Source organism: Ursus americanus, chromosome 14 (assembly GCF_024610735.1).
Source record: "Ursus americanus isolate L20-20 chromosome 14, mUrsAme1.1.p, whole genome shotgun sequence".
Classification (NCBI taxonomy): domain Eukaryota; kingdom Metazoa; phylum Chordata; class Mammalia; order Carnivora; family Ursidae; genus Ursus; species Ursus americanus.
The window spans coordinates 29,909,647-29,935,960 of record NC_142140.1 but is presented as its reverse complement, the minus strand read 5'-3'; the positions used below and the strand labels follow the sequence as shown (position 1 = coordinate 29,935,960).

The following is a 26,314-nucleotide window of genomic DNA, read 5'->3' as shown; positions in this document are numbered from 1 at the left end:
ATGTCCTAAGTTAAAATAAAATTTTTATGTAGCATTTTATTTTTTTTTCTATTTTTAAAGCAACTTTTTGTTGCTTTGGCCAAATGTTTCCATCAATTGACCCAATAGAAGCCGTAACTGATCTGAGTAGAAGGGCTTCTGTAGTACTATATGAAAGCCATGGGTGAGTAGAGGGAAGATGGGCTCTGGTCCTGAGCTTGGCTTCCAGAATTGTCCTCATTCTGTACATTCTTAGCCTATTTTCACCTGTGCTAGCTCCGAGAGCCTCATGGCACCTCCTCATGTCCTCTGTTCTAGTCTTCTATGCACAAGTTTTTCCTCCCTCAAATCCTTCCTGTAAGGCCCCCAAGCACTGTGGATGTCCATTCCTTCCTGCCTGTGCATTTGCTGCTTCTCCTACACTTCACTCCACCTCTTCTGCACCTGGTTACAGACATCATCTCCTCCCCTTTTCCTGAGTCTTTAGTTTTATTCACATCAGCTCCTCTGTTGCCCCTTATCACCGAATGCATGCCGGCCCCACTTTATGTTTAACCTGGCTGTGTTCATCCTTGGCTGTAAGCACCACGAGGAACAAGATTCACATTGTTTTCATTAATTACAGGATCCCTAGCATCCAGCATTTCACCTGGCAGAAAATAAGTACTCAAATAGTTAATCAATTTATGGATACACTCATTAATGCACTAATTTAGATAACTGTTCCTTTAAAATTCCCAAAGACAGAAATTCTTCCTTTTCGCACTTTTGTACTTTCTATATGGCACCCTGCATGAAGCTATGTCGGGTTGTTTCCCTGTGCTGAAAGACTTTAAGTAGGACCTTTTACATCCATTTCTGAACTCTGCTCTTTATGTTTTAGATAGGGGGCTATAAGGACCAATGTCAGGTGACAGGTGTTCAGAGGGATCCTACCCTGAGTCACACGGTCTGAGTGATTTCCCTGGGTGCATCTTCTGTTATTCTTAACCACCAGAACCAACACCGAGCAGCCTGATAGGATGCCAAATGCCATCCTCTTCTCTCCAGGCATCTTATGTCTCCCAACACATGCATGTCAAGAACCTCTTCTTTAAAATTTTTAGACTCCCAGGGGGTGCCTGGGTGGCTCAGTCAGTTAAGTGTCTGCCTTCAGCTCAGGTCATGATCCCGGGGTCCTGGGATCGAGCCCCTCATTGGGCTCCCTGATCAGCAGGGAGTCTGCTTCTCCCACTCCCTCCTGCTTGTGCCCTTTCTCTCTCTCTCTCTCTCTCAAATAAATAAAATTAAAAAAAAAATTCTTGGACTTCTGGAAGGGTTGAAGGGCATAGATTGTCTTTTAGAATGGAAAGAGTGTGACACAGTATCCGAAAAAACTGGCTATTCCAGAGACAGCAGGGTTTGTTCAAAACTACTCCCCTTCTCCCATTGCTTTGTGAGCAAGAGATTCACATGCTGGTCTTAATGCACTGAAGCCATGTTCATATTCACACTGCCTGCCATCATTTAAATCCTTTATTCTTCCCTGTCACTCACTAAGATACTCTCACTCCTGCTTTATACCTACAGCCCCACTACTGTTCATACTCAGTCACAGTTCTGAAAGTTCCAACTTCATCTTGCCTCTTGAGTCTCATTTTATAGAAGCAACACAGTTAAGAGCATTATCCATTAACCAGTCAAAAATTTCTTAAATAACCAAATGGTTCCTAAGATTCTCCGAGTGACAACTAACTCACTGCCCTGGGTCTGCTTCTCCTCCCCATTTAAATTCCAGACTAGGAATTCATATCTACCCAGCCATAAGCTCCCAAGATTGGATTTTCTACCAATCAGGGGGAAATTGGGCTTGTTTCATTTCTATTTTTTTGTTTTGTTTTGTTTTTAAGATTTTTAAAAAATATTTTATTTATTTATTTTACAGAGAGAGAAGGCACAAGCAGGGGAAGTGGCAGGCAGAGGGAGAAGCAGGCTCCCCACTGAGCAAGGAGGCTGATGTGGGATGCGATCCCAGGACCCTGGTATCATGACCGGCCGAAGGCAGACGCTTAACTGACTGAGCCACCCAGGCGTCCATGGGCTTGCTTCATTTCTGTCATTTCATTCCAAATGTCCTGCTGCCTGTCTCTACTTGGAAGACGACATATAAATGCCACCTTTTATACAAGTATCATTCTAATTTTTACAAGAAATTTTAGACATATCAAATTGAGCGTATACCAAATAACACAATATCCTAAATAATAAGAGACCATATACTGACCATTTACTGTGCACCAAGCCCTATACCCAGAACTTTACCTGCATTATCATTTCATTCTCTCAGCAATCCTACAACAAATGTGCTACTTCTATCCTGTCACAAGAAAGCTAAGCATAAAAAACTCGCCCACAGTCATAGGGAATGTAAATTCATTTATGTCAAATTCCTAGTTCAAACTTCACAGCTCAAAGGATCTCCCAACACAACTGAATAAACAAAATTCATACAGATCTATAGTTCTTCTCTGGATATTCTTTTTTCTTTTTTAAACAATATTCAATGAGGCAACAAATACCTAGAATTTCTCATTTCAGGATGTTTTCACCAGAGGTAATTCTCTCACACAAACACGATCTGGGATCTCTTCCTAGTTGGTCAACTGGGAACTGAGCTTAAGTACAAATAATGTAGGACCATACTATACATTACATGTAGCACTTAAGATACTTTGGTGTTTTCACTGGGATACTATTCTGTTACTTTAATAAATTGCAACATAGCAAAAGCAACATTCCGTGAACCTCTTAGACATAATACCCAATTCCAGGAAGTCATCCTTTCTTGAAAATATACAGGTGCATTTCTTCTGTTTCTGTTGTTTTGTTCTCAAAATTATTTCAAAGGCCAATAAGGTAGAACCAGATGGAATCATTGTCTTTTTTTCCAGAGCAGGAAGAAGAACAGTGGGGGAAAAGGCGATTTTACACATAAAAAAAACCCTAACTGAATATTTTACTAATGTTTGATGAATCACTGATGAGCTTTAGCTTTTCCCTCTTTGGATTCCTTCTTGACTGTACTACCGGTACCTCTGACCACATCACTTGCCTGCTAATAAGTGTCAACAGAGGGAACATATTCACAAAAATGTACATTACTAAAAATGACCAGCAATTCTTAAACAGTAGATATAGATATTCTTCTTGAAGGTATTTTCTTGGGAGCAAGAGGAGTCTCTACTCACTTCACCAAATCATTTAACGAGTGGGCTGAAGAAAACAATAAGATCTTTAAAACCATTTATCATCTCAAACTTCTCCTTGAAAAACCTCTTTCATTGTTCTTTAACCTTACAGGACAGGCACCAGAAAAAAAAAAAAATCACTTAACCTATGGAGATCACGACACAGATGCATTTTTTAATATAGCCATATATTAACTGGTTAATATAAGCAGACCATTTTCAGTGGATGTTGGAAGTCTCAGACCAAGAATTTCTGTAACAGTTAATATCTGAAATAGATATAGAGAAATAGAGATCTATATATAATAGTATTAAATTAAAAAGAAAATAATTTTATGATGCACACGGAGATGTTTTTTAAAATTCCACTTTCTGTTCCATGTATCTTCTTTCTGAAAGTTGATTCTTTTTTCCAAGTACCATTATTCTGGTCTGTCATTTTAGGTTATTTTTCCTTCCAGTCACTCTTAAAGGGACATGATTTGCTCTTTGTTCAAAGAGAAGGGATTTCTTCTCAATGCCTGATTGCTTCATCATCTAGCTGAGGCTCTCGATTCATCTTCGATTAACAAAGACCTTGTATATAGTGTCAAGAGAACTTCTGGTGGTGGGAGGAGGAAAGGTCTATAGAAAAGGCAAGATCTTCCCAACTGTCTTTAAAAAAAAAAAAAAAAAATTCCCTCTAACACGCAAGTTAGATCACAATTTTCTAGCCAAAGAAAGACTGTTCAAAGACCCTAACTACATTAGATTTGAAGATGTTTAAGTGAACAGTGCAATGTCTTCTTGATGTGGCCCCAAGATCCTCACCACAGGCATGGCTTAAATAGCTTGGCACTGCCTGGTGACGCTATATGAATTACCATCCATACAGTAGAGCAGTGGTTGTCAAATACTAATGTACTAAAGTATCACTTCGATAGGTTGTTAAAACATAGTTTCCTAAGCCCCTACCTCCAGAGATTCTGATTCACCAAGTCTGGGTGGAGCCCATGAATTTGCATTCCGAACAAGCTCACAGGTGTTGCCAAATGCTGGTCTGAGCACCACACTTTGAATATTGCTCTAGAGCAATGTGATTCCAAAGCACTTGGGATAAATTGTATCACTCACTCTGCATTTAAAATTCTGTTCTTGGATTATTTCAGTCTGCAGTCTTAAGAAGCATTTGGTCTTCAAAGAAACCATACTGCTACAATGGGAGGCTATCCTTTTCCGGAAGGAAGGGGAGGGGAGGGGGAGAGGAAGGAAGGAAGGAAGGAGGGAAGGGAGGGAGGGAGGGAGGGAGGGGTCAGAGCAAGCTGACTCTGGTTTACAAAGGCCTATCTCATTCCTGATCCTTTGTCATTTGAGAGAGATGTGAGCAGTCTATATCAAAAATGCACACTGCAGGGTCCCAGGAAGCCACTCACAGGGCCAATTGTAATTTTATTTAAGCCTGCCTGAACTTGCTTTTCTTATTTTTCCCCTATAGGCGCTCATGAGGTTTCATTTTTGGGTTTTTTTTTTTTTCCCTTTGCAAGAAAGAACTCAAAGACAAAGACACAGATTTGACTTCATCAAAACTAGCAAACTTTAAAACAAAAAATAAAATAAATAAAAATCAAGCATTCTGTTTATATCAAGATTTACCCCACAACCCCTCTACTCATCCTTCTATACAAAGAGAAAACTTAAGACCATAATAGCCAGTCTTCAAAAATGATTAAATGTAAATCATCCAAAAGTCAGATTACTGGAAACATGTCTAAGCCCTTTGTGTGCAAATTCATCTGGTGGCGGTTGGAACACAAAACATCTAAGAAAAAAACAGACATACTCCTTACTATAAACCAGGGTTGCAAATCCAAATGCCTATAGCCTATGTAAGGTAATTTAATGAATGAAGCCGGGAGTAAGGGCAGAGAGAGCACCAGGGACGATGGAGAACCTGAGAGTCCTGGCCTTATCAGCTGTTCCTAATTAGCTGAAGGCTGATTCTGATAACATCAGAAATACATTTTCTGTTATTCCTTCCACTCCTCTTTCTTGGATTTAAGTTGAGTTATAGAGACTATGTTTGAAAAGTCACAGGGAAACTGGATGAAGGTTAACTTCCCCCAGAAATAGGTTCATCCTAGGCTGTGGTAGGCAGCCTGGGATGGGTCAGGTCGCCATTATCCAACCCGGGATTGAGCTGACTCAAAGTTGGCTGACATTTTGAAAGATTTGGTCTGCCTCTTGCTCACATTCTTGGATATAGTTTGAAAGCCTATAGTGTTTACCAGACTCCCTTGTCCTTCATGGATGTTCAACTCCAATAGTTTTATCCTTAGCAATGGGAGACTGTCACATTGAACACTTTGCCTTTTCAGTGATTTGCTTCCTAGCTCCACACCCTACATAGCACAAAAATTAGGCAAATGCCTCCAGGGATGCGACTGCCCAAGATCTGGCTAATCTCTAGCACCTGCCTTCTTTCTGAGTTCTCATGCCCTCAAGTCCCCGCTGCTTTAGTATCCCTAAACTTTGATGTTTGTCTCTTCTGCCTTATAAGATGGCCAAAGAATCTTCTGCCTTCTCTGCTCCAGGCACAATCTTTTGTCTGATTTCTCAGCTTTCATCCCAAACCAGAAATTGGAGAGATCCCTTAAGGGAAAAGCAGCTTGAGGAACGCTGACTTACCACTTTATCGTTCCCTATGCTCTAGGAGTCTTGGTTTTCTTAGCAACTCTTTAATGTCTTCAAATTAGGTACATTTCAGATTTTGTTTAATTTAGCTTCTCTACTGTTTTTGAAGAAGTGTTGGTTTTTCATAGACCACCTCAATTTAGCCAGAGGCAAAAGTCCCCAGATAGGTAGGTAGGTAGGTAAATAGGTAAGTTGGTTGACTGATTGATTGATTTTTTGGAGATTACAACCCAACACATACTTTATTTACTTGACTGAAGGCCTTATGGTACATACAGGGTTTAAAAGGGTCGACCTCGGTTTTGTTCACACTAACCCCAGTGAGTTGTCTTTGGGTTTTCTATGCTTGAGACTGCCCGACTGCTGCTGTTGCCATAGGTCTGCCTTCCATCAGGATCAAGGTGGGTACTTTCATGTAAGATCCTTTTTTTAAATTCCTTCTCTGGCAATTCTTTCCTAGAGTTTTACCCTTGCATAAGTATACCTACAATGGAACCAGCATTCTTGAGTCTCTAAGATAAATTCTCCAACATCGTATGATCTTCTCATTCTACTGGTTAACAAAAATGTCCAAGGCCAACCACAATAGATCCTCATGAAGCATACAGCATCGAATCCTGCGCACAGGGAATGTTTCTGTCATCTAGAATTCCTCGGAGCTTCAAGGGCTTCCCCTCAGTGGAGTCACCAGGCTCTGCAGCAGGCATGGGCTCCAGTCCCAGGTTAATTTAATATAGTACTATAACTACTTCCCCAGGAAATAATGTATTTATTCTAAAATTTAGGAGTTAACTTCATATCCAAACACTTAATCCACATGAGTATGTAGCAATAATTTGGTAAAAATTGACCACAAATGTTTATGCATGTATATATAAACATTTGTAGTCAATTCCAAACAAGACATCAAACTAATACTTTTGGTTCAGTGATCTTTTCTAAGACAGATATGTCAAGCAATTTTTGTATTTTGTCAGCAGCCTTAAAAGAAATTTCAAATAACCACAAATCATTGTTATACTTTAGAGTACTTGAGACACTCCAGATAAATATTTGATGATAGATGGACAGGAGGCAGAGGAATGGTTTCATCTTATGTGTAATAGAAGAAAGTGACAAGACACCCACCCTCATGCTTATCAGGGAACAAGATGGGAATGCTTTGGTAGTATGCCACTCTCATAGTTGCCAGTAATTGGCCCCACTTGAAGCAAAGAGGAGGGATTTAAATAGAGACACGGTCTGACTTAAGCCTTTCTGTATAATGCAGTGTCCTGGATACAGACGGACAGTACACATGGTAAAATAGCCAAATTATTCCCATTATCATGTGCCATCTCCGACTGTGGCTTCCTGGGAATTCATCGGCAGAAGTACAACAACAACACTCTCTTTATGAAAAATGTTGAAAGCTCTTTGAGATTACTGCCCTGTTAGGACATGTAGCCTAAAGGGCAGGCACATAGCTCTCCACCATGAGGGTAGCTGGAGAATGTGGCAGTCGGCTCGGGATAGGACTGTCCACAGTGAATGCAGACTTCAGTTCCTCTAGGACCATAACAGACCCCATGGCAGGTCCCTGCTGACACAGCTCTTGTCTCTTCTGTAACATGCCTAGATAATATTAAGTGAAAATACTGAAGCACCCAAACGGTGGGGATGTGGAAAGACATCAGGACATGGCACGTATCCTAAACTAACTCCTTGATTTTTAGTTTAGTTTACCTAGTTTAAATTACCTAGTTTTTAAGACTGAGTGACAAATAAATTAAAAAAATAAAACCTTAGGCCTATAAGCAAACAAGAAGGAAATAAAAATGACTAACATGGAGTACAGTATCAGAAGGTATCAACTAGTGGCCAAAAAAAAAAAAAAAAAGAACCAAACAAGCACATTATCTGTATACGGCAGGCATTGTGCCAAGGATATTACGTGAAATCTGTTCATCTTCACGACAACTCTTCAAGGTAAATACTCTCATAATCCTCTTTCTGATAGATGAGAAAAATGAAGCACAGAGCGGTTTATTCATTTACTCCAAGTAGTAAGCAGTAGAGAGTCAACCCGAAGTAGGTCTCGGGGTGCCGTATCACAGACCCTTAACCACATCCCTTTACAGGCCTCCTGGGCTGCACTGATCATCTTAATGTCTCACCGAGTAGTCCCTATACGTTAATAATGTGACTATGGATTATGGACATGTGCCTTTCCTAGCTGTCCTTAAATTCGGAGTTAAATATAAAATTAATGACATCTTGGGAGCTGTGATTCTTCCCTAACACATTTTGCTAAGAACATGGCTTATGAAATCTTTATATCTAGTTGAAATGTGTTTACTAAGCCTTGCCAGGAAGTTCATTCTAGGGGGATATTACACATGGGCAATGTAAATTGCCGTAAGGGCTAAGAAGCCTTCATTTCAACTAGATTTTTGCCGCCAAGTAATAAGTAATTTAATAGATTTGGAAAATGAAGCACCTGGTCTACCCCTTTCACAAGTTACTAGGACTGCGTAAAGATCAGTCACTCTACACAGAGTTGGAAAATTCGCTATGGGACACATGGAGTTGCCTCCCTCAATGTTGTTGCAAACTGCACATTAGTGTTTAGACCAAGTATCTCTGAGGAGGCACAAACCTGTTCCGATAGCCTAGAAACTCCACACTGCAAATATGCATTTTGATGAGCCTTTCAGAGCACTGGAGAGGAAGGAGAACTAGGATCGCAACCTGCAGGCCAACATTCTGTTCCTGGCTTTTCTGGCTCATAGCTGCGCCACCACGAGCAAGTCACACTGTGAGCTGCAGTTTCATCCTCAATAAAAGATGCCAACCTGCCTCATGATGTTCTTGTAAAGGTGGTACCTGTGAAAGCACTTTGAAAAACTATTCAAACCGAAGATCAGATATGTGACATATATACACATATATACTTATACGCGGCACCAAGGGCTAAGTCATGCATACCAACCAGATGCCAATGGCTAGATGATTAGCCAGGTAGAAGACAGAAGTCCACTAAGACACCCCCAAGAGGAAGTGAGCCTGTGAGGAGATGCTGGTTGCCATGGTGATGGGAAAGGACAGAGCAGTCCAAGCAGACGGACAGGAGGGAAAGGAGGACAGAGGTTGGCTACAGAAGTAAGTTCTAGAGAGCTTTCCTAATGAGCAATGGGTAAGTGTGGAATTCTGGACACAGCAGCAGATAAGAATTCACTCATTAACAGAAAATAACCTGATATAGAAAGGCTGTGTGTCAGGCACCATAAACCAAAAATACCAACATGCAGGATCCTGCTTGATCCTAACAACAACCCAGTGAAGGTATAGCCCCTGCTTACTGATTAGGTATCAGAGACTTTGAGCAATTTATTGTCAGGTCCATATAGAGAGTAAGTGGTAGAGGCCAGGTTCAAACAGGGTCTGTAGAACTTGTGCTCCTTGACCATCTTGCTATGCTGCCTCTCTAAACCATTGTCCGGATACAAACCAGTACATCTGTCAAGCTGTATTTCTGTAGAACAACTTTGTGTTTAAATACATGGGGAAAAAGTCAGGTATGGTATACACTCAAATGCTCACAGCAGTCTCTCTGTGCAGTGGAATCACAGGTGACTTTCTCAATACCCTTAAGTATTATCTGACTTTTGTAATCCAAAAGAGAAAGCAATTCAAGATTAAAATGCATCTTTATTTTTCCTTAAGGACAACTCTTATTTCCAAATGCCTTAGATCAGTTGTGTAAAAAATTTTTAAAAATGAGGAAGTCAAAGGGATGGTTTGTTAAGGGTTAAATATTATAAATTTGATTAATAGCTTAAGTATCTGTGGGATAGCTGGAAGCCACTGAAAACCTTGGAGTGAACCTAGTCTAGTGAGGGAGGCTGGGCTGGGGGTTCATGATGGCAGGGGTGGGGTACCCTCACAGGGATGGGGGTCAGTGTAGAGTGCTTTACAAAGTAGTCCCCACTCCAAGACTTTCAGAGAGAACTCTGGGAAGAATCACTAGCCTAAGATCCACTGTGCTGGTGGGAATCAGCAGTTCTACTTCTAATACGTTGGGTGGGAGAAAGGGTAAGAGTCACTGATACACGAAGAGATAATCAGTAGAGAGCTATGCAATTAGGGAAGATAGTAATGGGAGAAGGTCAAAGAAAAGCAGAAAGGTTAGATGTAGGGAAACTCCATACTTAGAAACTAGAAAGAAGATAAAGGGAAATGAAGTGCAGGGAGGGGGGAGTAAGCAGAGGTGTGGGTGGGAGGGTATTAATAAGAATATTCTAAAATAAATCCTTGTTTCTTATAATGGAAGAAGGCTTTAAAATGTAAAACTACCTGTTTCAAAAGAAAATTTTCATACAACAGGTAAATCCTTACCTAGATTAATATAGAAAATGAAAAAGCTGGTTTCCATTTAGTATGTAATATGTGGAACACTGTAATCTCTTATATTTTGGGTAAAAGACCACATAGGCTATTGCAAGGAGATTTATAAACATATAAAACTTCTTTCAAATCAACTGTTTCCAATAGTTTAGAGTTAAAATGGGTACTTGTTACTTGTATAATGAAAACTTGTTTCTAGTTCTTAAGCCAACTAAGGCCATCACAATATTGAAATGCTTTAAATTAAACATTAGCAAAAGAGCAATTAATGAAAAGCCCAATAACCTTTTATCACTATTCAAAAAAAATCATTTTCACCAAGTTTTATCTATCCAGTAATGTTGAACTTAACCTGAACCCTGGGTTCCCAGGAAATAACCAAGGTCAAGAAATTCTAACCCTTTTGTGTTTTGGGAAACATCCCAAAGTACAAGGACCAATCTGCCCTTGGATATTCTGAGACCCACATCCACCCTTCCTCATAACACTCTTATTTCATAAAACCTCAAAATTTTTACCTCATCTTTTTTTTTTTTTTTTAAGATTTCATTCATTTATTTTTTTGACACAGAGAGAGACAGTCAGCAAGAGAGGGAACACAAGAGAGGGAGTGGGAGAGGAAGAAGCAGGCTCGCAGCGGAGCAGGGAGCCCAATGTGGGGCTCGATTCCAGGACCCTGGAATCATGACCTGAGCCAAAGGCAGATGCTTAATGACTGAGCCACCCAGGCACCCCTTACCTCATCTTTGACAACAGTTGCATAGAAAACATGCCACTATAAGTGCTACAATTGACATAAACTGTCCTCTGTTGTTGGACATTTAGGATGTTTCCAATTTTTTACAACTACAAACAAAACTACACCAGCCATCTTTGTACAAACAACCAGCCAACCTCAACTCTTCTCCTCCTTCTCTGAGACTTTGCTCATGAGTGAGCATTCCTCCTGTTGTAAGAGACTGGATAAAATCATCTCTTTAATGGTCTAGTACATCTTGTCTTTGACATATTCAGCTTTTAAGAGGTTTCCAGAAAAATAAAGCAGGAAATAAATGAGACCATATCACAAATACTTGCTCCATGCTCTTTTTCAGAAAACATATAAATGCAAAACAAAAAATTTCACAAAGGGTATTTAATATCAATTGATAAGGCTGGTGAAAGGACTCCAAGAAAGGAAACAAGATTCCATGAACAATCTCACTTTGCCTGAAGATAAATTAGTACAACTGAAAAATATTTCAAATTTCTTATTTGAATGACAAGGAAAATAATATTAAGGAAGAAAGCTGGACTCGCTACAAGCGGGAAACACTCCCAATTTAGCAAACCACGCAGGTAGCATGGGGCATTTCACAAGGGCGAAAATGTTTGACCAATTGTAGCAATGTGAGAAGAGAGAAAATCACAGCTTTGGCAAAGGAACAAAGTCCTAACCACGAGGATGACTTAAAGACACAGGCTTCAGGCCCGTGTGGGATTCAGAAACAACCTAGTACCAAATTTCAGCAGGTTCATGACTCACAAATCCTAGGCACAATTCAGTGGGGCAACTCTACTTGATGTTTCAAACTTGTGATTTTCTACAAGTTTATTTTGCTTGGGAGTAAAATCATTAAATACATCACATTTTATTTCTACACTTCTGTAGGACTACTTGCATAAATGCCCAAATCTGGGGGAGGAGGGGTTGGACGGGGTGGAAGATTCTAACCACCGGTCATTTTAGGTTTTGCATTAGTGAAACCATGCTGCAACTCCAAGGCGGGAAATTTACAGCGGAAGCAGCTCCACTTGGTAACGAAACTGCCCTAATTGGGACTATGAATTAGCAACCTATTTCCTGAGCACCGCAACAAATGAGGCATACACTTTATCTCATTTAAATCTTGGAAAACTCTTCAAGGTTCCATTTGACAGATGCAAAGTGAGACTCGAAAAGGCTTTATTGTGTGCCTAGGATAACAAAGTTGGTGGAAAGTGGTAAACAGTGATTATTGAGGAAGGATTCAACATGTAGCAGTGTTAGAGTCAACGACATTCAATTTTGTATGAGACCAACAGAATATAGCCAAATAAAAGTATTTAATGTGACCAGTTTAATGAGTTCAAAACAATGATTAGTAATTAACACATCAGTCTTCTGAATGTCAATGGATAGCTCTAAACTGCTGGGGAAAAAATTTTTTTTTAAATAGTGCTGGAGCTTGCTTGCAAAGTTTCTTCTCTGGAGTTGATTAAATATTCCCTCCAAAATCTTGTTTACATTATTAATTTGCTCAGTAACCCCTGTCTTCAGAGAAGTGTAAATTTCCACCTGGTCCCTGAAGAGTTAGCACATATTTTTAATTAAAACGGTCTTGAATAAATTGAGTTGTTTTTCTTACAGGCTGTAATACTAACAGTATTAACTCCAAATAAGACAGAAGGTTAAAAAAAAAAACAGGGTACATTAAAAGTATGCACATATAGGGGACTTGAACACTGAAAGATTTATCGACATAGAATGATCTGACTCCAAATTATGAAAAGGGGACAGTGAGTCATTTCTATAGTTTTCATGAATGATTCACAACAGTAAAGAATGTAAAGATGTGTCAAAAGTTTACAAGTTCAAAGTACAAACTGAATGCTTCCTTTAGGAAAAGCTAAGACAAAATTAAACACCATGAGAAGGACTTTAACACTTTTCTCTCTTATGATCTAAATGACAGTAACAGAGTTATGTGCATAATGATACAATTATATGCTGTCATGAACAGTTCAATTATTATATGCCCAAGCAGTTTTTTTTTTCTTAAAAAAAAAAAATCAAGTGCCCTAAAGAACTTCCACAACTGAATGCTTCTAACCTAACTTTGCCATTCTTTCACTATATTCACTTTTCTATGGACACAGAGGAGTGGTCTGTCACTTAAAATGATGCTATTAAAATTCTCTCACTTTTTGTTTAAGCTCTTAAAGGCTAGGCAGCATTTTTGTCAGTATCCACCATGCAGAGAGGCTGAACTCATTCGTTCTTTCTACTGCTTAAATGCCTCCTTCATGCCAGGTACCAGACTAGGATATGAGACATACACAGGAGGCCATGGGATCTTACCGGCAAATAAGGAGACTGGAAACAAGCAGGAAACCAGACAACAGAGAGGCAGCTTTGGGTCAGTGGTGTCCATGCACTCAGACTGCACAGTCAGCCCTGGTTTAAATCTTAGATGTGACTTTAGGTACATCACTCAAGGTCTCTAACTCAACCTCTTCCTCATCTGAAAAATGGAAGCAATGAAAATCCCTACCTCGCAGATTTGTGAGGATTAAATGAGAGGATGCAATGCTTTTCATCTAATTCCATGGCACATAGTATATGCTCAATGAATATTAGCTGCCATAAGGATGCTAATTATATTATTATTACTTTTTGCATTATAACAAGTGCCATGAAGAGCTATGTAAAGGAGGCTAATAAGAGCACCAGGAAGAGCAATCAATCTCCCTGGAGTAGCTCAGTATGAACAGACGGACTACGGAGGACAGCATGCCAAGTTACGAGCCTTCGATATCTAGGAGGAAAAAATAAATAAACTGAGTGTTGTTCAAGAAGAACTCTCAGAGAAGATGTCGTGCTCGTTTAAATGACTATTTCATCTTAAGAAAGCAGTCTTCGGCTACTGATCAAACCAGAACCCTGGCCATGTTGACGATAATTATCATAAGTTCATTTGCTGCATCACATCTTGGCATGTGAACGCTCATTTGTTACAATTATCCCTTCAGTTTGACATGGAGAGAAAGCAACCATAAAGCAACTTCTATTACCCTGGGAAGCTCCCCCAAATAATTAAAATTCTGAAGCACTCCTCAAGCTGAAAGCGGATCAGCCCCTCACTGAGGGCACGTTCTATTAAATAAGCAGGCTCGTGTTTGTTGTTCTTGCAACCCAAGTCCTTGAGCTCACAAATCCCACAGCACCAAAAGTCATTATTTTTTACCTAATTTAATTTTTTAAGTCCCAAATCTATCTTCGGGGGGAAAAAAAAGGCCGCCATTTCTTACACACATCTTGGGCCCTTTCTAGGTACTCGTTATTGAGCTAAGCTTGTAACACACATGATCTCACCTTCCATAGTTTGCCAGGGTGATGCTACTATTACTCAGAGTTTTATTTTTTTTATTTTTATTTTTTAAGATTTTATTTATTTATTCGACAGAGATAGAGACAGCCAGCGAGAGAGGGAACACAAGCAGGGGGAGTGGGAGAGGAAGAAGCAGGCTCCTAGCGGAAGAGCCTGATGTGGGGCTCGATCCCAGATCGCCGGGATCACGCCCTGAGCTGAAGGCAGACGCTTAACCGCTGTACCACCCAGGCGCCCCTATTACTCAGAGTTTTAAAGGAAACGGAGGCACAGCAAGGTTCAAATCCTCACCCAAGTTAGCTCAGACGTAGAGCTATGATTTGAACCCAATTTTCAAGTTGATGTCCATATCCACTGTATTATAGCATATGCACCTTGAGAATATATTTTCTTTTCTTTTTAAAAGCAATACTTATATTCCAAATGTAAATGAAGTTTTACATTTACACTGATGGTGGGGGTGAGGTGTCAGGCGAGGATGGGGGGTAAATAGGTGGGAACAGAAAAAGGAAGGTAAGTGACTCAGCCACTGTGGGGAGATACTTAATTAGAATTCACATAGGCTCCAACTCAGATTAGGTTTTCATGGAGATCAGAGAGGTTCTCTTTTTTACCAAAGACTAAACTCTATTTTAAGTCAGGGTCTTAGACAACAAGTGCCACTCACTTCCTATCAGACTTTGAGGACTGTTTTTCCCCCCCATTACTGAGCTTCAGACCTGCCATCTTCTCGTGAGCCTTTACAAGGTGACAGTCTACTCCTCCTCATGAAATAGGATGAAAGCAACTTATCTACATGCAAGTCTCTAGAACCAACAAGTGAACCAATTACAAATGAAGACAGTCTTGTTGTAAGCATTAATTAAAATGAGGTAACATTTTGCTTAATCAGTGCAGTGCCAGGCACACAGTAGGCATTCAATATATATTTTCTCCATTACTAATAACTTTTATGGGTATTATCATGATTCCTTGAAAGAGTCCTTTAACTCATACAGGAGCAATATCCTATACCAGATGCTCTTCTCTCAAGATTACGCAACCTAAACAATGAATCATGGAACACTACATCAAAAACTAATGATATACTAGATGCTGACTAACATAATAAATTATTTTTAAAAAGATTATGCAACCTAATAGAAATAATTAAAACAAATGATTAGCTTTCACAAATAGGAGGAATCCTGCAAATGACTACTCTGTTTGACTTGTAACAGCCACATGCTCGACTGGAGGAAAATTTATTTTGATAAATGTTTGTCAATAGAGGAAAATGGGCTAGAATAAGGCTGGCATCAGAAAAAGGAAATTCATAAAGAGGAAAACAATAATTTTATTTTAAAGGATCAAAATCCATTTTTAAACAAACCAGCTTACCAAAAGCAGCTTAAGTTAAATACCACTAACAACCAGGTAAACTGAGTCCAGCAGTGGTTGGACTCTCATGCAATGAAATGATTAATTTAACTAGTCAATTAATCCAAAAGACATCCAGTCCATGTGCATGAAGACCGTGGCCATGAGCCAGACTAAGAGAAAGAGGGCCACCAGACTCAATTAATTCACATTTGATCAGATGCCCTGGATAATGATGGCTCACAGCTAGACTTGTACAGCACAAAACACACAGAGTTGCATTTAAATATTAATAAGTATAAATATTTGAAAAAGTGTATCTTTTTTTACTTATCACATAGCCCAGGGGGAAAAAAATTTGCATAATTCCAGGATACTTCAAACGAGGGAGGCTCCCAGTCTTCATTAAAGTTCAAGAGCATTTACTTCACACCTACTCTGTCACACTCACCCCTGCCCGCCTCCCAAGACCAGACCTGACTTGCTACTTATCTTTTGTGCTGCCTTTAGACACAGCTATCAGTTTTGCTAAGTCGCACTGTGGGGGACACTACGTCCCTTCTTAAAGACAACACGAATTATGGAACTAACCTACTTAATCTCTTGCCCCAAAGATTTCAGTGTTTAACTCACCTTCCCCATAATTCACTGAATGCAGCAATTAAATTAATGGCCTCAGAGGCAGCATGGAATCCTTTAAGCCCCTATGGGCTTGTTCCTTTGATTAGACCAGATCAAGGAAGCTGCAGCTATTTGCAGGCAGATTAGAGGGGCTCCCTTTTTTTATTGCCATCAGAGCTGAAGACTGAAAGGTCAGGTGTGTTGACATCTTACTCATCTCCATCTGTGACAGTTTACATTGAGGTTATTCTTAAAGAAGGTTTTTAATACAGTAAGAGGACCAAATGGATCAGGAGGCATGAAAGCGCTGTCACACATTTCAGGCAAAGGTACCAAGTGGATTTATGCCTATCTGCTTCCTCAACATACCCTGAGTGCCACCTCCAGGTGCCAATAATGGATGCAGGAAATCAGCGAGCCAATGCTCTGTGAGATAGGATGGGGGCCTTTGGGGCCATACAACATTTCATGATGCTCTTCGTGGTTTGGGGACTATGTTGTATTTTATTACATTTTAACCTTGGGTGGAAAGAAAAACACTTCTTATTATGTGTTCATCAGTCATTCCCAAATCGAGCTCAATCAAAATCGCTTGACTTTTTTTTATATTAAAAAACAAAAAAACAAAACAAAGTTGAAAACCAGCTTCTCAAGTCTCACCCCAGAGCTAAGTATCTCTTGGGGATGGGGCCCAGGAATCTCTAGTTTCCAAGAGCCCCCAGGGGGTTCTAGTAAAGATCCAGCTCAAGGACTCACTGGTACATGTCACAATGCCAAAGTATAGGAAAGTTTACCTGAAAAGAATAAATAACAATGCTCAGTGAGGTTAAACAATGAGTAGGTTGGGATAGGCAGGCTGCCTGGGATTAAAATCTCCTTCGCCCACAGCAAGTACAGTATACAAATTATTAAATCTCTCTGGGTCTCATTTTCCCTCACATTTAAAATGGAGTTAATACCACCTACCACAGGTACCTCTACGGAAAGCACTTAGCATGGGCCACAACTATATTAAGCTAACCAAAACTATGAGTGAGATTTATTTTTTAACCAGATCCCAGACATTCTAGAAAACAAAGCTCATAGTAGCATAGTAAATGAATTTTTCCACAAAACAGAATAGTCTTTTTCCTCTCATTTAGTTCTTTATACTTAATACTATACTTCCTGTGGGATAGGCTGAACACAATGACTAAATTCTAATTTAAATCTGCATTACTTAATAATTTACTTAATTCAAAGGCACCATCAATTCACTAATAGCTTTGTTGGAATTAAAGGAAAACCAGTATGTGATGATTGTAAACTGCATCCCAATTTCAGAAATGTTAAAATGTACTGGAGTGAAGTAGGACAGGAGAGTCCGATGCTGTCAAGCACCCAGGAAATTCAGTATTAACAAGCCTACAAGTCCCCAGTCACACATAAAGTTCCCCCGAGCTGTCATCAGCAGAACTAGAGTCCTACAAAATATTCTAGAGTCAAATCATCTGGAAATCACTGCCTATCATTGCACTCCTTCCAACACCCTCTTTTCATAGATTCATGATGCATATTCACATATTAAAACATCTGAAGGTTGAGAAGTCTTCCAACAGATATGCCAGTTGAACTTGCCTTGAACTTTTCTACTGACCCTTTGGGGAATGAACTTTCTCAGTACACATTTTGAGAAATGTTAAAATAAAGCCAAATCTCTTGGCTATAGTAATTATGAATATCTCTGTCCAAATATCTTGTCTTGTCAGAGTACAAGGCCTACAGGGAAAGAGGTCCCATGTCTTTAGACTAACCACAGGATTCATAGCTTCCTTCCAAGGATAATAAGACCCTTTCTTGTTATTTATTAGATGGTAAAAAATGAACCATGAGAAAACAGGGAAAGCCATTACTTTTTCTGAGCAACCTTATAAGTTGAGAACATTATTGAGCATTTATATTGCATGATAATTTGACAAAAAGACATTTTTACGGTTTTTAATTATCCCAATGATAAGATTAAAAATACAGGAACTGTTTATTCAGATTCATCTTGGTAAAATAACTACGTTCAATAAACACAGAATACAGACAGCTTTAATTTTACATGTGGGCCAGGAGGATCCGTTTCTCCCAAAACATGTACCATCCCATATGTGCTGTGATTTACAATCCCCAAAGCATTAAAGTTTGAATTGTGAGTCTTCTGTTTAGGATTCATTGGAATTCTGATCCTATAGTCACACTAAAATAGATGAAGCCTAAAAGAAAATTCTCCACATTTTAAAGCCAGATGGCCTATATAAGCTAAATATTTTTTCATTGCTTGTTCAGAAGAAAATTCACGTTGGAAGTAGTGAATTAATTTAAGTAGACATGAATTTAAGGGATCCTTAGTCATCAGTCCCAAACTTAGGGCTCTACTTAAAGAAAATGTATTTTTTAATTAAGTTTAAAAAATAACAAAAAAAGAATATATATAACAACCCTGGCATAGAAAACTTTTCTTTCAAAAAAATCCCCTAGTGTTAAGAAAAAAAGGAAAAAAAAAAACTAAACTAAAACAATTCTCCATCCCGCAGTGTGACCAAATTTTTTTTCTTCAAATTGAAAAATAGATCTTTATTTGAACTATTTCTGGAATCACAAAAAAGGTCTGATTATTTCAAATTGCCTGGTAGTAAATATGTTATTGAAGAGTGAGCCTTAATCACGATTTTCCTTTTGATTAAAAAACAACAAATATCCAATTCTACCATTTCTTTTTCTCTTTTTTAAAATAGATTTATTTAAAGAGAGAGCGAGTACAGATGCATGTGAATGGGGAGAGGGGCAGAGGGAGAGGGAGGGAGAGACTCCCCAAGCAGACTCTCCACTGAGCATGGATCCTGACACAGGGCTCAATATCCCAGGACCCTGAGATCAGGACCTGAGCTGAAATCAAGAGTTGGAAGCCTAACTGCCTGAGCCATCCTGATGTCCTCAGTTCTCCCATTTCTAGTCTTAGACTGATAGAAACCCAGCACTTGGACTGTATTATGCAACATTCTTACACATTCTACACTTATGCTTCTCTTCTATTCATACAAATATATATAGATATACATGGAAGACTCCCCAGCAGTTCTGGGAGACATTACCATACTGAATGGTATAGTTAAACGAAATCAAGAAACTAATTAAAAGGATAGCAACATTCTTCTCTCCATCATATTTAACATCTCTGTTCTTTAAAATGAAAGGAGGCAGCTATACAGCAGCCTTAAAAATGCCAAATAGTGGGATCTTCTCTCTAGCACTCTAAGAACTGTTCAGAGTTCTTCAAAGCATAGTTGACTCCTGAACAACATGACGATTAGGGGCACTGATTGCCTAGGGCAATCAAAATTCCATGTGCAACTTTTGACTCCCAAAAACCTCACTTCTAATAGCCTACTATTGACCGGAAGCCTTACCTGAAACCTAAAGTCAATTAACACAAATTTTGCATATGTATTATCTACTGTATTCTTACAATAAAGGAAGCTAGAGAAAAGGCAGTGTTAAGAAAATCATGAGAAAAAATACATTTACAGGCCTGTATTGAATTTACTGAAAAAAACTCCATATATAGGGGCACCTGGCTGGCTCCATCAGTAAAGCACGAGGCTTTTGATGTCAGGGCTGAGAGTTCGAGCCCCACATTGGATGTAGATATTACTTAAAAAATAAAGTCTTAAAAAAAATCCATGTATAAGTGGACACGTAGAGTTCAAACCCATGTTGTTCAAAGGTCAACTGTATTCCCTACTTGGGATAAAAAGGTTGGAGGCTTTATTCTTCTGCACATTACCTGCATATTGGTCCACTAGGCATTCAAAGTCAGTTTCTCAGCAAACAACCGTAGAAAACAGATCACTATTTTGTTTAAGGCAAAGGTCTTCAAAGGCGGTCAGAGGCAGGCTGAGGATGGGAAGCCCCAAACAAGCCAAGCTCTGTCCTAACTAGAGCACCTTACTGGAATCAGTTTGATAAACTGAGTTTCCATGCAAGATTATAAATAACTTTCAAAAAAAAAAAAAAAGAAATGTGCAGTTTAAAATAAAAATCTGAAAACCACTAGTTTCATGGAAGTGGGACACACATGCAAGATAAGCCTCACCCCTGCATCAGTGTCAGGATCCTGGGTCAGATGAGCCATTTCCTGAGACAGTCCTTGTACCCAAAGGCCCAGAGCAAAGGTCCACATTATAGAAAGTGTCCCGACTGCCAGGGAAGAACTAGCAACCTCTGTGTGCCAGGAGCACATCTCTAAATCCTATCACAGACTTGAGTACTGATTCAAACAGAGGTTGAAGCATTCACAGCCCGCCTAACACAGGGCCGGCCCGCAGTAAACACACACACTGAAGGGGTGCCTATGATGGGCCAGGCATCGTGCCAGGAGCAGAAGGACGGTGTTGAACACAAACAGCACAGCCCCTGCCACCTAGAGGTCAAGTCTAATGGAAGAATGGTCATTAATCAAAAATTAAAAAGAAGTGCCACATAACGAGCCCCTTCTGGGCACCAGGCACTGTTCTAACATCAGCTCATCTAATTGTCACCATACCTCTAAGAATGAGGTGTTGTGACATCTCCACATCACAGAAGAGGCACTGAGGCACAGAGAGCTCACGGGACTGCTAAGAGGCCAAGTTTGGTTTGAGGTGCAGTTGAATGGCTTGAAATTTCAGGCTTTCAATCATCAGACCCTCTCCCCTCCCACACATTGTCATCAAACACCCAACGTACAGCTGAGGCAGGCCCTCAAAGAACAGACACGGCTGCTAAAAGTCTGTGATCTCCTCGGGGTTTGACCTAGGCAGGGAGAACGGACCACCACTGCAGAAATGACATCTGAGCTGAGAGCTTAAGGAATGATGAGAAAAGGGAAGAGGCCAAAGCACCTGCAAAGGACCTGGGGGGGTGGGGGAAAGGGCCTGGTGGGCACAAGGACTAACACCCAGCCCATCAGACAGAGAGCACAGAGAGGTGGCGAGCGCTGGGGACAGTGGTGGCAGGAGATAAGAGGTGAGAGGCATGTCAGAACTGTGCTGAACAGGGCCCTGCAGACCACTGGAAGCAGACTACTAGGAAATCACTGCAGGGAGGTCCCTCAGAGGAACAGGTGTTTCAAAAGTCCCCCCTGGATGCATCCACACACGAACCATGAGAAGCTTCTGACCCTGTCAGGACTGACACAGCACAATCTTCCCCCACAGACTGACCAAGACAAAACCAACCCTGCTCTGGATCATTCTGTACGTTCCTGAAGCATGCCTGCAGCCCACTGTGGACCAACCACCTGAGCACTGTGTGGGGAGGGGGTGGTGTGTAACCACTGCAGCTAATCTCTCCCTGAGCTTCATCAGCGGGACAATACATCATCTCCTCAGACTTCAGCATGGAAGGACAAAGTTCAGAATACCAACATTTAAAAATGACGCTATTCTCCCCAAAATCTTTTCTTCATTTTGTGGGTGGTACATACTCACATTACTGAATACCATGGGACATTTGTTCACACTTAAAAGTATTTAGGTGTTATTTCATGTAAATGTTGAGAAGAAAAAAAAAACACCTTGTTTTTCTTATCTCTTGGGAATCAGGTTTAGTTCCAAAAAAAAAAAAAAAATCTCCAAATTGACAGAAAATGATGTATCTGTACTTATTTTGGTATATATGGATTTTTTTTTTAAGATTTTATTTATTTATTTGACAGAGAGCACAAGCAGGGGGGAGCAGCAGAGGGAGAGGGAGAAGCTGGCTCCCCACCAAGCACAGAGCCTGTTGTGGGGCTCAATCCCAGGACCCTGAGATCATGACCTGAGCTGGAGGCAGATGCTTAACCGACTGAGCCACCCAGGCATCCCTTGGTGTATGTGGCTTTAATTACCTAAGACTTACCACTGAACCCTGACCAAGGGCAGAACTTTGTGGAACTCAGTCTTTCAATCAGAAGTACTGGCCCTAAAAACTGTAATTCTACCAATAGTGATTCAATACACATCACTCTGCTCTCCCCACCATCCTTTCCTCTATTCCTCCTTTACCGAAGAGACGTAGGAAAAGTCTTACTAAATCCAACATTTCTCAGGGGGAAATAAAGCATAAAATCTTGAATCCTAATAACCATGATCTTGCAAAGCCATCCAGCCAGGAGAGATTACAGCATGTCCAGAGGGATGGCATGGTTATGGACATGGCTTTAACCCAAAGCACACAGACTCTGCCAAAGCTCTGGCTTTGAGCAGTTGACCCTTCTGGGCTTCAGCATCCACATCTGTAAAACACATAATGTAATGATATCGACCTTACACTTAGGGTAAGATTAAATATTTAGCACAGGATCTAGCACAAAAAAGGGGTGTGAGAGGGGTTTTTAATTTTTTTTTACTATTTTCCACAAATCAGTGTAACTTTACCTAAGAAAATAATATCCACATTGGGTTGGACTCATGTCCCTTCTAGCAAGACTGTTGCAAAAAGAGATGTCAGAAGTTTCTTTTGTGGGAGATCATATTATTAGCCCTTTATCTACAGAGTGTGGGTGTGTCACCAGACATATTAACTTCCCCCGAAATCCTTTGAAAGTGTAGAAAGAAACGGTCGTCAAACTACCTACTTAATACCCAACACCATGGCAGAACTCAGCCTACTAAAAGGTCCTCTTGTCTCTTGCTCAAAAAAGCATGACCCGAGGAGAAGAAATCTTTACTGGTTCCCTGAATTTTTTTTTTTTTTAAAGTAGGCTCCATGCTTAATGTGGGGCTTGAACTCACGACTCCGACCCTGGGATCAAGAGTCATATGCTACATTCCCGACATGACTTTAAAGGCTCAGGTTAAGTCCATGCCATCAAATCTTCCCCTATCATAAAAAAGTGTGGGCAGGGGGAGGGAGGCAGAGGGGGAGAGAGATCCCAAGCAGACTCCATGCTCAGTGTAGAGCCCAGCACAAGGTTCGATCTCACAACCCTGAGATCCCGACCTGAGCCGAAACCAAGGGTTGGACGCTTAACCCACTGAGCCACCCAGGTGCCCCAAGAAGAGCCATGTTTTAAATAAAGGGGATAGTTTGGGATTAATCTTATTTTTATTAACTTACTAAACTAATTTTATACCAAGATGGTATTGTAAGACTTCCCCTTTTAAACAAGTCCTTCTTAGGCCCATTTATTTCTTCAAACCAAATTCCCACTCTTTCCATGCTACAAAGTTTTATAAAATGCTCTGCTTTAAAAGCAGTCTAGTCTTTGCAGCCTTTCAACTATACGTTCTTTGTTTTTCACGGAGAACAGAAAACCACTGATAATCCCTCAAGAAACTTCTGACAGGATAGGAAAATGCCTGATGCGTCCAAAAGCCCCCAATCCCCAAGGCATAGAAGCAAGAGAAGTTGGGGGGGGGGAATTTAAATACCAGTAATTATCATATCTCAAATTGCAAGAAAAACAAATGCCTCAAATACCATTATTCATTTAAGTTTTCTGACAACCCGACATTTATCTCCTTTGGTCTTATATTATAGAAATGTCTCTTATTATATTCATTTTACAGAGACTGAGTACTTCTAATACTAATGAGATGCATGTTCCAGAGTTGATCCTTTTCTTAAAAAAAAAAAAAAGTTGAAAAAGCTAAAGCTATTATGTTGATTGCACACCAAAGTATGTTACAGTAAATGATGCAAAGTACATTTCACAAACAGGTAAATGCACTTGAAAGTGGTACCTCTTTGCTCTCGAGGTGCTGGTCACAAGATATGCACCAAGGCTAAAAAAAATCCATCCCCACACAGATAGCCAGTTTCTTTGGTAAAGTTCAATTGAAATCAAACAGTAATTAAAGCACTTAATTTGTATGAGCACTGTTCCAAGATTAACTAAAGGGCTGAGGGGAGCTGGAGGCGGGGAGATCAATTAGGAACCCATTAAAATATTATAGGAAGAGAGAGAGAGAGAGACAGCGACAACTCTGAGCTCCGGGATACAGAGTGGAAATGGAGAAGACGGGTGTGAGAGAATGAATCCAGAGAGACCCTGTGGAGAAGAATATTTCAAGGCTTGAAAAAATCCAACAGTGGGAAGACCATTAACCCATTAACCGACAGAAGAAGTGGAAGAAGTAGCAGTTTGGTGGGAATGAATTCTCCCTGGGAAACACAGAGCTGAAGGCACTCACACCTGCCTCCTAACCACACAGGGAATTGTGAGTAACAACACGGGAGCCGTATCAGAGGCAGACACATCGTTTTGGGAGATGGTTATGGAACCTTATACTCATCAGAACAGGAAAAAGTCATCTCCACCAATTCCAATGCATTTTTCTCCCTAAGCCGGCAGTGACACAATCTGGACAGGCACTGTGTCTGTTTACCCAGCACTCAAGAGAAAGGAAGGTAGACAAGGCTGACAGAGGGCCGTGAGGGTCAACCCTGACCATACCAACACCAAAGGCGGGGCTTTCTTCTGATATAGAAAGCCGAAATAATTTTCATCATTAAGCTTATTTTTACATCCAGGGGGAAATGAACATGTATTCACATTATAGCAATTTGAAAAATTCAGAATTAATGAAAAAAATAAGCCTCAGAATCTTAAATCAAGTGAATATAGCAACCTAGGATGGATGAAGCCCCAAAGAGCTTCTGTCACACTCACATGTAATAAAAAAAATAATTAAAAAAAACCCACCGGTTATGTTTATAGACCAATTTTATAGGGCTAAATTAATGAATAGTTTTGGAATGTCCTGGAAATTCCACAATGTTCATCTTTATATTACAATTTTTGCATTGATTAATGATTAAATAAGAAAATCATTAAATCATCAAAACAGTACAAGTGAGGCATGGGAGGCTCAATTTCACAGGTGCAACACTATCAACAAAATACAATTTCAATTTTTAAATAGCATTATTTAAAGAGCAAACAGTGACTGTTACAAGAGCCAAGTTACCTGCCATTTCCCATCTCTAGAACTGGGCTCATGCTGGAAAAAAGACACTATACACTTTGATATAAACCAATCGCTTGGGGAGAAAAGGCAAATAATAATAGTAAAATAACAGAAGCAACTGAGGAGGTATTTATTGTATGCCAGGTACTGGGCCAGGGACTCTGTGTTCATTAATCTTTCAAACTTCACAGCATCTCTATCAGTTAGGTATCTTGTGATGCCCATTCAACAGATGAAGGAATTAAAGGTCAGGGAAGGTTAAGTAACTCAGTTACTTAAATATATTCCTCCTTGGCTACAATGACATATGCCAGAGGGTCTGAAAAGCCTTATCTTCCTAATCAATCATTTATTTATGTGCAAAACAGCAAATAAACATTAAACTCAACATAAAGAGAGGATAGATTTAATACTGTGGTTACTACTTTGAAACCTAAGCTATACAGCCTCACCAGAAAAACCACACCTGCAAAGCACCCAAGGGCTGAATTGGAGAAGCAAGTGTGTGCTCAGAACGGCAACAGGCAGTGGAGGAAGTGGGTGGGCTGTATCCCGGAACCCGGGTGGTCTGTAAATCGTGACAAGGTGAAAGATACCAGTTTTGTGGTCATTTACATACACACTTGGATACTAACTTCATGGGCTTGTCCCAAACAGCTTATCTGCCCAAAACCCCATGTTCTTCATGGGAGTATTAATGGGAGTATTAATGTCATCAGCCTCCCCGCTCTGTGGTCAGTATTATGTAGGGACGTACACCATAAGCACTTAGCATAAGAACTAGCATGCAGGGATGCCTGGGTGGCTCAGTTGGTTAAGTGTCTGCCTTTGGCTCAGGTCATGATCCTGGGTTCCCTGGATTGAGCCCCGTGTTGGGCTCCCCACCCAATGGGGAGTCTGCTTCTCCCTCTCCCTCTGCCCTTCCCCTCACTTGTGTTCTTGCTCTCAAATAAATAAAATCATATATATATATATATATATA

At 40.1% G+C, this 26,314-nt stretch overlaps 1 protein-coding gene and 1 pseudogene across 8 annotated transcripts in view; both read right to left on the bottom strand.

Annotated features, from left to right (window-relative positions):
- FHIT (fragile histidine triad diadenosine triphosphatase) overlaps positions 1–26,314 on the bottom strand; it is a 1,378,910-nt gene that overhangs the window by 683,101 nt on the left and 669,495 nt on the right. The window lies entirely within an intron of this gene.
- Positions 1–26,314, bottom strand: part of LOC148108928 (cytochrome c oxidase assembly protein COX20, mitochondrial pseudogene) — a 58,020-nt pseudogene extending 31,706 nt beyond the window's left edge.